Source organism: Salvelinus alpinus, chromosome 16 (genome assembly GCF_045679555.1).
Source record: "Salvelinus alpinus chromosome 16, SLU_Salpinus.1, whole genome shotgun sequence".
In the NCBI taxonomy this organism is placed as follows: Eukaryota; Metazoa; Chordata; class Actinopteri; order Salmoniformes; family Salmonidae; genus Salvelinus; species Salvelinus alpinus.
Window position 1 is genome coordinate 4,171,777 of NC_092101.1, and position 12,120 is coordinate 4,183,896.

At 43.8% G+C, this 12,120-nt stretch overlaps 1 protein-coding gene across 3 annotated transcripts in view; it reads left to right on the plus strand.

Annotated features, from left to right (window-relative positions):
* Window positions 1-12,120, plus strand: part of negr1 (neuronal growth regulator 1) — a 394,158-nt gene that overhangs the window by 171,567 nt on the left and 210,471 nt on the right. The gene's annotated exons all lie outside the window — the stretch shown is intronic.

Consider the following 12,120-nt stretch of genomic DNA (forward strand, 5'->3'; position numbering starts at 1 on the left):
AGCAAGGTCAAATAATAATAATCACAGTGGTTGTCGAGGGTGCAACAGGTCAGCACCTCAGAAGTAAATGTCAGTTGGCTTTTCATAGTCTGTAGGTATCACTTGTGACAAAGGACCAAACAGTAAATGTATCCTTTCTATTGTTTTGACGTTTTTTACTCGTAGTATAAACTTAAAAGCCCAGTGCAGTCAAAAACATGATTTACCTGTTTTTTTATTTATGTTTCGACACTAGTACGTTGGATTAATACTGTGAAATTGTGAAAATTATGATAATGTCCTTTTAGTGTATAGCTGTTTGAAAACACCGCCTAAAATGTAAGCCTGGTTTGGTGGAATGGAGTTTTGGCCTGCCTGGTGACATCAATAAGAAAGAAAGTTACAAACCTCTCTGCCAATAACAGCTAGTTTTCAGTTTTCCCCTCACCTCTCAGACCACTCCAATAGCTGTGCATGGTTAAAATCACTGGGAAGCCAAGCCAGACAAAAAAGCATATTACAACCTTTTTTAAATGATAATTGCATTGTCTGCTACTGTTACTTCATATGCCTTGCCACCGTGATATTTAGGCCTAAGGCCGAGACAATAATAATAAATAAATTCAACCACACCTTTGTTTCATCACAAAACTGGAAAACAATACTGACGGTCTAAGACAGATATCTGATCAGCAAATCATTGTTGATGAGGTTTTATATTTTGCCCCCTCTCTGACATTCATTCCACTTCTACCATTGCTTCTAGGCTCAAATAAATGAAAACATCTATATGTCTCTGAACATGTATTGCTTTTTATTATTAGTTTGTGTTTTTCAGCCGAAAAGTATAGATATCTATTGGAGAGATAAAGTAATATAGAAGAGGGTTGACAGTGTTTAACAAATATCAGGGATGTGGTGCAGTTTAAATGCACAACAACACTGTTTATGCACATTTTATTATGGCGAATGGTGCAAATGCATCTCAACATTAGGATTTATATTTGCATTACCCAACGCCCCTAAACATATTTGTCTACATCACTGATCTTCACCACATTAGTTCATGGTATCACGACTCAGGATATGACCCACATGCAGACACAGGAGGCGGATAGTACAGTTCTCCATCATTTATTATAACACGTGGCAAAGGCCAGGTTGAAGACAGGCAGAGGTTCGTTTTTAGGTCTGAGTCAGGCAGGTACAGGATGGCAGAACGGGGTAGAGGTTCATAACTGGGATAACTAGGAAACAAACACTTGAGAAACAGGAAAATGGGAAAGCTCGCTGGTAAGACCTGACAAGACGAACTGGCCATAGACAGAGAACACAGGTATAAATACTCAGGGGATAATGGGGAAGATGGGCTACACCTGGAGGGCTATATTTAGAAGAAAGTTACACACACGTAAACAAACTAGGGGATTTTAGACACATTATTCAACCAAGTTTTATCATTTTATTTAAATAAATTGGCTACCAATGAAAGCATTTTTTTCAACTTGGACCAATTTCTTCTCAAGTTAACATTTACATTTACATTTAAGTCATTTAGCAGACGCTCTTATCCAGAGCGACTTACAAATTGGTGCATTCACCTTATGATATCCAGTGGAACAACCACTTTACAATAGTGCATCTAACTCTTTTAAGGGGGGGGGGGGGGTAGAAGGATTACTTTATCCTATCCTAGGTATTCCTTAAAGAGGTGGGGTTTCAGGTGTCTCCGGAAGGTGGTGATTGACTCCGCTGACCTGGCGTCGTGAGGGAGTTTGTTCCACCATTGGGGTGCCAGAGCAGCGAACAGTTTTGACTGGGCTGAGCGGGAACTGTACTTCCTCAGAGGTAGGGAGGCGAGCAGGCCAGAGGTGGATGAACGCAGTGCCCTTGTTTGGGTGTAGGGCCTGATCAGAGCCTGAAGGTACGGAGGTGCCGTTCCCCTCACAGCTCCGTAGGCAAGCACCATGGTCTTGTAGCGGATGCGAGCTTCAACTGGAAGCCAGTGGAGAGAGCGGAGGAGCGGGGTGACGTGAGAGAACTTGGGAAAGTTGAACACCAGACGGGCTGCGGCGTTCTGGATGAGTTGTAGGGGTTTAATGGCACAGGCAGGGAGCCCAGCCAACAGCGAGTTGCAGTAATCCAGACGGGAGATGACAAGTGCCTGGATTAGGACCTGCGCCGCTTCCTGCGTGAGGCAGGGTCGTACTCTGCGAATGTTGTAGAGCATGAACCTACAGGAACGGGTCACCGCCTTGATGTTAGTTGAGAACGACAGGGTGTTGTCCAGGATCACGCCAAGGTTCTTAGCACTCTGGGAGGAGGACACAATGGAGTTGTCAACCGTGATGGCGAGATCATGGAACGGGCAGTCCTTCCCCGGGAGGAAGAGCAGCTCCGTCTTGCCGAGGTTCAGCTTGAGGTGGTGATCCGTCATCCACACTGATATGTCTGCCAGACATGCAGAGATGCGATTCACCACCTGGTTATCAGAGGGGGGAAAGGAGAAGATTAATTGTGTGTCGTCTGCATAGCAATGATAGGAGAGACCATGTGAGGATATGACAGAGCCAAGTGACTTGGTGTATAGCGAGAATAGGAGAGGGCCTAGAACAGAGCCCTGGGGGACACCAGTGGTGAGAGCACGTGGTGCGGAGACAGATTCTCGCCACGCCACCTGGTAGGAACGACCTGTCAGGTAGGACGCAATCCAAGCGTGGGCCGCGCCGGAGATGCCCAGCTCGGAGAGGGTGGAGAGGAGGATCTGATGGTTCACAGTATCAAAGGCAGCCGATAGGTCTAGAAGGATGAGAGCAGAGGAGAGAGAGTTAGCTTTAGCAGTGCGGAGCGCCTCCGTGACACAGAGAAGAGCAGTCTCAGTTGAATGACTAGTCTTGAAACCTGACTGATTTGGATCAAGAAGGTCATTCTGAGAGAGATAGCAGGAGAGCTGGCCAAGGACGGCACGTTCAAGAGTTTTGGAGAGAAAAGAAAGAAGGGATACTGGTCTGTAGTTGTTGACATCGGAGGGATCGAGTGTAGGTTTTTTCAGAAGGGGTGCAACTCTCGCTCTCTTGAAGACGGAAGGGACGTAGCCAGCGGTCAAGGATGAGTTGATGAGCGAGGTGAGGTAAGGGAGAAGGTCTCCGGAAATGGTCTGGAGAAGAGAGGAGGGGATAGGGTCAAGCGGGCAGGTTGTTGGGCGGCCGGCCGTCACAAGACGCGAGATTTCATCTGGAGAGAGAGGGGAGAAAGAGGTCAAAGCACAGGGTAGGGCAGTGTGAGCAGAACCAGCGGTGTCGTTTGACTTAGCAAACGAGGATCGGATGTCGTCGACCTTCTTTTCAAAATGGTTGACGAAGTCATCAGCAGAGAGGGAGGAGGGGGGAGGAGGGGGAGGAGGATTCAGGAGGGAGGAGAAGGTGGCAAAGAGCTTCCTAGGGTTAGAGGCAGATGCTTGGAATTTAGAGTAGTAGAAATTGGCTTTAGCAGCAGAGACAGAAGAGGAGAATGTAGAGAGGAGGGAGTGAAAGGATGCCAGGTCCGCAGGGAGGCGAGTTTTCCTCCATTTCCGCTCGGCTGCCCGGAGCCCTGTTCTGTGAGCTCGCAATGAGTCGTCGAGCCACGGAGCAGGAGGGGAGGACCGAGCCGGCCTGGAGGATAGGGGACATAGAGAGTCAAAGGATGCAGAAAGGGAGGAGAGGAGGGTTGAGGAGGCAGAATCAGGAGATAGGTTGGAGAAGGTTTGAGCAGAGGGAAGAGATGATAGGATGGAAGAGGAGAGAGTAGCGGGGGAGAGAGAGCGAAGGTTGGGACGGCGCGATACCATCCGAGTAGGGGCAGTGTGGGAAGTGTTGGATGAGAGCGAGAGGGAAAAGGATACAAGGTAGTGGTCGGAGACTTGGAGGGGAGTTGCAATGAGATTAGTGGAAGAACAGCATCTAGTAAAGATGAGGTCAAGCGTATTGCCTGCCTTGTGAGTAGGGGGGGAAGGTGAGAGGGTGAGGTCAAAAGAGGAGAGGAGTGGAAAGAAGGAGGCAGAGAGGAATGAGTCAAAGGTAGACGTGGGGAGGTTAAAGTCACCCAGAACTGTGAGAGGTGAGCCATCCTCAGGAAAGGAACTTATCAGGGCGTCAAGCTCATTGATGAACTCTCCAAGGGAACCTGGAGGGCGATAAATGATAAGGATGTTAAGCTTGAAAGGGCTGGTAACTGTGACAGCATGGAATTCAAAGGAGGCGATAGACAGATGGGTCAGGGGAGAAAGAGAGAATGTCCACTTGGGAGAGATGAGGATCCCAGTGCCACCACCCCGCTGACCAGAAGCTCTCGGGGTGTGCGAGAACACGTGGGCAGACGAGGAGAGAGCAGTAGGAGTAGCAGTGTTATCAGTGGTAATCCATGTTTCCGTCAGTGCCAAGAAGTCGAGGGACTGGAGGGAAGCATAGGCTGAGATGAACTCTGCCTTGTTGGCCGCAGATCGGCAGTTCCAGAGGCTGCCTGAGACCTGGAACTCCACGTGGGTCGTGCGCGCTGGGACCACCAGGTTAGAGTAGCAGCGGCCACGCGGTGTGAAGCGTTTGTATGGTCTGTGCAGAGAGGAGAGAACAGGGATAGACAGACACATAGTTGACAGGCTACAGAAGAGGCTACGCTAATGCAAAGGAGATTGGAATGACAAGTGGACTACACGTCTCGAATGTTCAGAAAGTTAAGCTTACGTTGCAAAAAATCTTATTGACTAAAATGATATAGTACTGCTGGCTGGTGAAATAGGCTAGCTAGCAGTGGCTGCGTTGTTGACTTTGTTTGAAAGTGTAGCTGGCTAGGTAACCTCGACAATTACTCTAGACTACACAATTATCTTGGATACAAAGACGGCTATGTAGCCAGCTAAGATCAAACAAATCAAACTGTTGTACTGTAATGAAATGAAATGTAATACTACCTGTAATACTACCTGTGGAGCAAAGCGGAATGCAACTACTCGCTCCAAACCAAACCGGAAGTGCGTATCGTAGAGGGAGAGGCAATAGAAGTGTTGTTTCTTGTATTATTGTCTTTTGTGTCTTTAGAGGACTGCTTCACCTTAATGTCCCCTTTCCCTTTTCTTCTGTCCTTATTTTGTCCCACTTTGTCCCTTCTTTGTCCCTTCTTCTCTTCTGCCAACTAGACACTCCTTGTTAGCTAGCTAGCTTCTTTCAGGAATGTCCCTAGCAACTGCCTAGCAACAGGTAAACAACTTAGCTAGCTAAGAAAACGGTATAATTTTATGAAAAATTGTTACTTAAGTTAAGTACAGTGTATTATCTGTGAATACTTTGACATTGCAAATGGAGGTAATCCCTTTGGGTAATATAATCTGTCAGTCTGTATGTTTAGTTTCTGTGTCTGACAGCTAATTAAGGGATTTACTTTTTTTTTTACAGCCCGCAGCAGGGAGAGGGAATTGAATACCTGTAGGAATATGTAGAAACTGTCTCCTAACTGAGGTGTATATTAACTGGCTAAGCCAGAGAAACTGTACCTTTTTTAGGTTTTTCATTTAGGCCTATATCAATGTCATCTTTAACAACTGGTAATTTTGAACAGATTTGGATAAACATAATATGAGGATTTCAAGGGTATGAACCCACAACGTTTTTTCTTTCTGTCAGTTATTGAGTACAGCCCCAAAAATATTTTTCAAAAGTACCCAAATTAGACTTTTCTTGATCAATGGACTTCCTCCCTCAATCCTGTAAGCATCTGTGCCCTGTAATGCTATTAAATTAGTGTATTTAGACATTATTGTGATTGTGCAGTGTTGGTTTCATTTATCCATGCAGAAAATGGAAAACAAAATAATATATGAATAAATTAGGTGAATAAAGGATTTATTTTTCCTTTGCTCCTCTCCGCCCTTTGCCCATGGTAGTGAGCATTATGACAGGAGGCATGGCTTCCCCTGTGCAGTAATTGGAATGCGAGTTGGCAGTAGGTGTATAGTAATGGGGTCCTGCAATTTGGTGGTAGTAGTCAGCCCCGGAGAACCTGTCAGAATTTATGTAAAGACGTGTATTCCACTTTGCTGTGGAGAAAGCCCTGCATTTTAATAGTGCAGCTGTAAGCGTTTCAGTAATTCAAGGTGGCGTCATTAGAGGCTTATTTATTCACTCCGGGCTGGAGAAAGGAGATGATGCCGTCCCGATCAGCTGTGGCAGCTTCGTCTCACCACCTCCCGCAGGGCTGTAGAATCGAAATTAGAGTGGAATGGGCAAACACGACAATCACACAGCCGTTAATGAATTACCACGTGAAGAAAACAAGAAGTTGACTCGGAGGGGACTGGGAAGGGGTTAGAATGTTGTTTTGTTGCAGGGATGGTGGGGTGGCATTGTCACGGCCTCCTCCATTGTTTTGGAGAAACTCACATCTTAAAGCCACCGCTCTCTGTAGCCTTTGAAGTAAATGGTGTCCAGTGAGTTTAGAGGATAATAAAAACAACAGAGCTGCAAAAAAACAGATGAAATAAGAGAGAATCCCCCCGGGTTGGAGATTAAATCATGTTTTTCAATCATTATATGCTCAATGGAACGTAAAGGAGTGTGCTCTGTACTGGTGTTAACCTTTCTTGCTGTTTATGACTACACAGTATGTTGAGTGAAAAGCTATGGAGGCCCTCCAAGCTATTCACACTCCCACTCAAACCCACTGCACTGTATTAACATAGTTTGAGTTTATCCATTGTCTGCAGGTTCCCATCATCCTCTAGTGATACATGCAACATATTTCAAGCTTTCAATTCTATTGTGGGTATATGGTGCTCTTAAATTGACCATATTTGACACATTACCCATTTGTGAGCAACCAGCATTACTAGCTAAAGATGCACTTATGCTAACATGGCATTTGTCAATATAGAGTTTTTTTGCAAAAGGGCTTTATAAAGGAACAGAATGCAGTGTTTGGACCTATGAGACGTCAAAGAGGTATTTGGTATTTTATTAGGATCCCCATTAGCTGTTGCAAAAGCAGCAGCTACTCTTCCTGGGGTCCACACAAAACATGAAACATAATACAGAATGACATAATACAGAACATCAATACACAGGAACAGCTCAAGGACAGAACTACATAAAACAATTTTAAAGACACATGTAGCCTACATATCAATGCACACACACAAACTATCTAGGTCAAATAGTGGAGAGGTGTTGTGCCGTGAGGTGTTGTTTTATCAGTTTTTTTAAACCAGGTTTGCTGTTTATTTGAGCAATATGATTTGGAAGGAAGTTCCATGCAATAAGGGCTCTATATAAACTGTACACTTTCTTGAATTTGTTCTGGATTTGGGGACTATGAAAAGACCCCTGGTGGCATGTCATGTGGGATAAGTGTGTGTGTGTGTGTGTGTGTGTGTGTCAGAGCTGTGTGTAAGTTGACTATGCAAACAATTTGGGATTTTCAACACATTAATGTTTCTTATTAAAAAAAAAGAAGTGATGCAGTCAGTCTCTCCTCAACTTTTAGCCAAGAGACTGGCATGCATAGTGTTTCTATCAGCTCTCTGATTACAATTAAGAGCAAAACGTGCCACTCTGTTCTGGGCCAGCATCAGCTAAACTAGGTCTTTCCTTGTAGCACTAGACCACACGATTGGACAATAATCAAAGATTAGACAAAACTAGACTGCATAACTTGCTTTTTGGAGTGTGGTGTCAAAAAAGCAGACCATCTCTTTATTACGGACAGACCCCTCCTCATCTTTACAACCATTGAATCTATATCTTTTCACCATGACAGTTTACAATCTGAAGTCTCCTAAACTTGTTCAACAGCCACACCATTCATTACCAGATTCAGCTAAGGTCTAGAACTTAAGGAATGATTTGTACCAAATACAATGCTCTTAGAGATGTTCAGGACCAGTTTATTAATGGCCACCCATTCCAAAACAGACTGCAACTCTTTGTTTAGGGTTTCAGTGACTTCATTAGCTGTGGTTGCTGATGCATACGTGGTTGAATCATCAGCATACATGCACACACAAGCTTTGTTTAATGCCAGTGGCAGGTCATTGGTAAAAATGTAATGTAAAAGAGTACAGGGCCTAGAGAGCTGCCCTGCGGTACACCACACTTTACATGTTTGACATTAGAGAAGCTTCCATTAAAGAAAATCCTTTGAGTTCTATTAGATAGATGGCTCTGAATCCACGATATGGCAGAGGTTGAAAAGCCATAACACATACAATTTTTCAACAACAGGTTATTGACCATAACCTGTTGTTGAAAAATAAATCAAAGGCTGTACTGAAGTCTAACAGTAAAGCTCCCACAATCTCCTTATTATCAATTTATTTCAACCAATCATCAGTCATTTGTGTCAGTGCTGTACATGTTGAGTGCCCTTCTCTATAAACATGCTGAAAGTCTGTTGTTAATTTGTTTACAGAGAAATAGCATTGTATTTGGTCAAACACAATTTTTTCCAAGAGTTTGCTAAGAGCTGGCAGCAAGCTTATAGGTCTGCTGTTAGAACCAGTAAAGGTCACTTTACCACTCTTAGGTAGCGGGACATTTCTTTGGCTTCCCTCCAGGCTTGAGGACAAAGACTTACCTCTAGGCTCAGATTAAAAATATGACAGATAGGAATGGCTATAGAGTCAGCTACCATCCTCAGTAGCTTTCCATCTAAGTTGTCAATGCCAGGAGGTTTGTCATTGTTGATCGATAACAATGTTTCCACCTCTCTCACACTAACTTTACAAAATTCAAACTTGCAATGCTTTTCTTTCATAATTTTTTTAATGCATGAATACAATTGCTCACTGTTTGTTGTTGGCATTTCCTGCCTAAGTTTGCCCACTTTTCCAATGAAAAATAATAAAAAATAATTGGCAACATCAAATGGTCTCATGATGAATAAGCCATCTGATTCAATGAAAGATGGAGTTGAATGTGTCTTTCTGCCAATAATTTCATTTAAAATACTCCAAAGCTTTTTCCATCATTCTTTATATCATTTATCTTGGCTTCATAATACAGTTTCTTCTTCTTTTTGTTTAGTTTAGTCACATCATTTTTCAATTTGCAGTAAGTAAGCCAGTCAGATGTGCAGCCAGACTTATTAGCCACTCCTTTTGCCCCATCTCTTTCAACCATACGGTTTTTCAATTCCTCATCAATCCATGGTGTCAGTTTCTTAATAGGTGCGTGTTTATCAATAATTGAAAGAAGCAATTTCATAAATACATCAAGTGCAGTGTCTGGATGCTCCTCATTAATCACATCAGACCAACAAATATGTTTAACATCATCCACATAAGAGTCACAGCAATGTCTTTCGTATGCTCTCTTATACACTATTTTAGGCCCAGCTGTTGGAACTTTGGCTAAAATAGATATAGCCACTATACTGTGATCACTGCATCCAATGGGTACGGATACAGCTTTAAAACAATGTTCTACAGTATTAGTAAAAATGTGATCGATACATGTTGATGATCTTGTTCCTGTAGTGTTTGTAAACACCCTGGTAGGTTGAGATTACAGGCACTGGTTACAGTAAGAAGCTTGCTCTTGAGCGGACAGCTTGATGAAAACCAGTCAATATTCAGGTCCCCAAGAAAGTACACTTCTCTTTTTACATACCATACACTATCAAGCATTCACAAATATTATTTAGATACTGACTGTTAGCACTTGGTGGCCTATAGCAACACCCCAAAATAAAATACTTTAGATGTGCCAAGTGAACCTGCAACCACAACACTTCAATAACACTTGACATGAGATCTTCTCTAAGCATTACATGGATATGGCTCTGAATATATACAGCAACACCTCCCCCATAAGTATTTATGTCTCTTCTATAGATGTTATATCCTTTTATTGCTACTGCTGTATTATCAAATGAATTATCTAAGTGAGTCTCAGAAATGGCTAATCTGATGTTAGCTTGTTATTGAGTTCATGAACCTTATTTCTAAGGCTACATATATTAGTATGTGCTATTTTCAGCCCTTTCCTGGGTAGCTTATCAGAGATAGACATAATACTGAAAAGAGCAAAAATATATAGATTTGTGTGTGGGTGTGTGCTGTGGGGTTGAAGCTACGAACCCATAAGCTTGGCTCTCTCATCCCTTCCAGGCTTCTGGGAGGGAGGGTGGACAGTGAGCCTGTCATAGCGGATGTAAGCAATGTCCCCACTGCTCTGGCAGCTTTCATGGCTGGGATCAGTTCTTTCCTCTTCTGGCACACAGCTTCAGGATAGTCCTCGTTGAGGAAGATATAAGTTCCTCTCAAAGTTCTTGTCTGTTTTCAGAACAGCTACCTTGTCCTTGAACCTCAGGAACTTGACCACTATTGGCCTGGGTCTGTCACCTGGGCCGGTGGTGGGTTTTCCAGTCCCGTGGGTGCGCTCCACCTCAATCCTCCTGTGGTCCGTCTTCAATTTCTCGGAGATCCATTTCCCTCACTTTGTCCTCAGACTCCGTACAGGTCTCATGTGGAGATTCTGCAATTCCGTCCACAACCATGTTGTTCCACATTGATTGTCCCTCGAGATTTATCCGGCATTATTGTCATGGATTCACACACAGAACTGATGTCCTCTCTCAATGACTTACAGATTTGTGTCATCTTGCCGTTCTCCAGTTTCAACTCATCTAGTTGACCCTGGGAGAACTGCAAACTGTTCTTCATGTCCTGGACCTCTCTAATCAGGCCGTCCATTCTTTTGTTAGTAGAATCCACAAGTATTTGGACAAAACACTTGAAGCTATTTTGTTGTTGTTGTAACAACTGCTTGTAGGTCTCTTTTTTTTGTTTAAAAGATCCTTCATGTGTGATAGAGAGACACCACTGTCCTCAACGGTACTCCCGCCAGCTTTGGTCTTTGTCATGGTAGCTAACAGCGTAGGTTACGCTGTTACTCCTCGCAGTTCCAGACAGGGCAGGTCACGGGGAAGATTGAAAACAATAAACTGTAGGGATCTAGACAGCCACAAACCCGGGACAATCCGCAGTCCCAGCCACAATGGCTAACCATGTCGCAGGCTACGTTCAAGAAAACCCTGCTAGCTTGATATGCAGCTAGGCTAGCTGCGACACCAAATAGCTCTTCAGACCCGTCATTGGTCGGCAGGATCACTGGAAAGAGACAAGCAGTCCCAGCAACTGATGCCAACTGCGTCGCGGGATCCAAACTAAGAAGCTAGCTAGCTACCAATAACTTTCCCGTACACTTTCAAACAACAAACTTTCCAAACAAACAAAACTGAGCTCTTCCTCGTTCCGCATTCAGCAGGAAGTGAGGGACGGGAAGGAGGGAGGAAGGACAGGCCGTGGCCACAAAATGCTGAGCAAGCAGAGGCGCGATCCAGCACCCGTAGGGGAGGAGAGAAGCAAGGGGCCATACTAGTTTCGAATAGAGAAAACAGTGATGAGTGCAAAAACTTTCACCTGTGATAAAATTAAGTACACTATGGTAAACTGCATCTAACGACTTTTGTTAAATTCTCCGTTACTTTTGTATACTTTTTAGCCAGTAGTTCTGAAAGTAGCACTCATGAGCCAAACGTGCTCTCTCTCGCACTCACTCACTCAGCTGTTGGGCCTACCCTGCAACCTCATTGGAGAACGCTGGGCAGGCGTCTTGCTAGCTGTCACTCAAATGCAGAGGGCTGAAGCTCATTGGCTAGAACGATCATTTCTAGGGGGCTGGCCCATGTAGGGAAAATGGCGCAGCACAGCTTCAAGAAAACAGACACTTTCAGACTAGGGATTTCGAGGCTAATTGAGATAAGACTAATTCTGCACATTGACACATCCAGGCCAAAGTGGGACGTTTAAAAAATACTTTCTTAGTCACCAAAGTACCGGAGCATGTCTTTAATGAAGTGGCATCATCATGTAGATGATGTCGCCATAGTCCAAGACTGGAAGAAATGTCGACTGAATGATCTGCTTTCTACTATTTAGTTAGAGGCATGACCTATTTTTTTTATAGAAGGCAATTTTTATTCTCAGCTTTTTGGTTAACTCATATGTTTTTTGATAGACAGCTTTTCATCTATCCAAATGCCCAGATATTTGTAAGTAGGGACATGATCAATTTGGTCACCATCCAAGGTACAGATCAAATCATGTCTGCG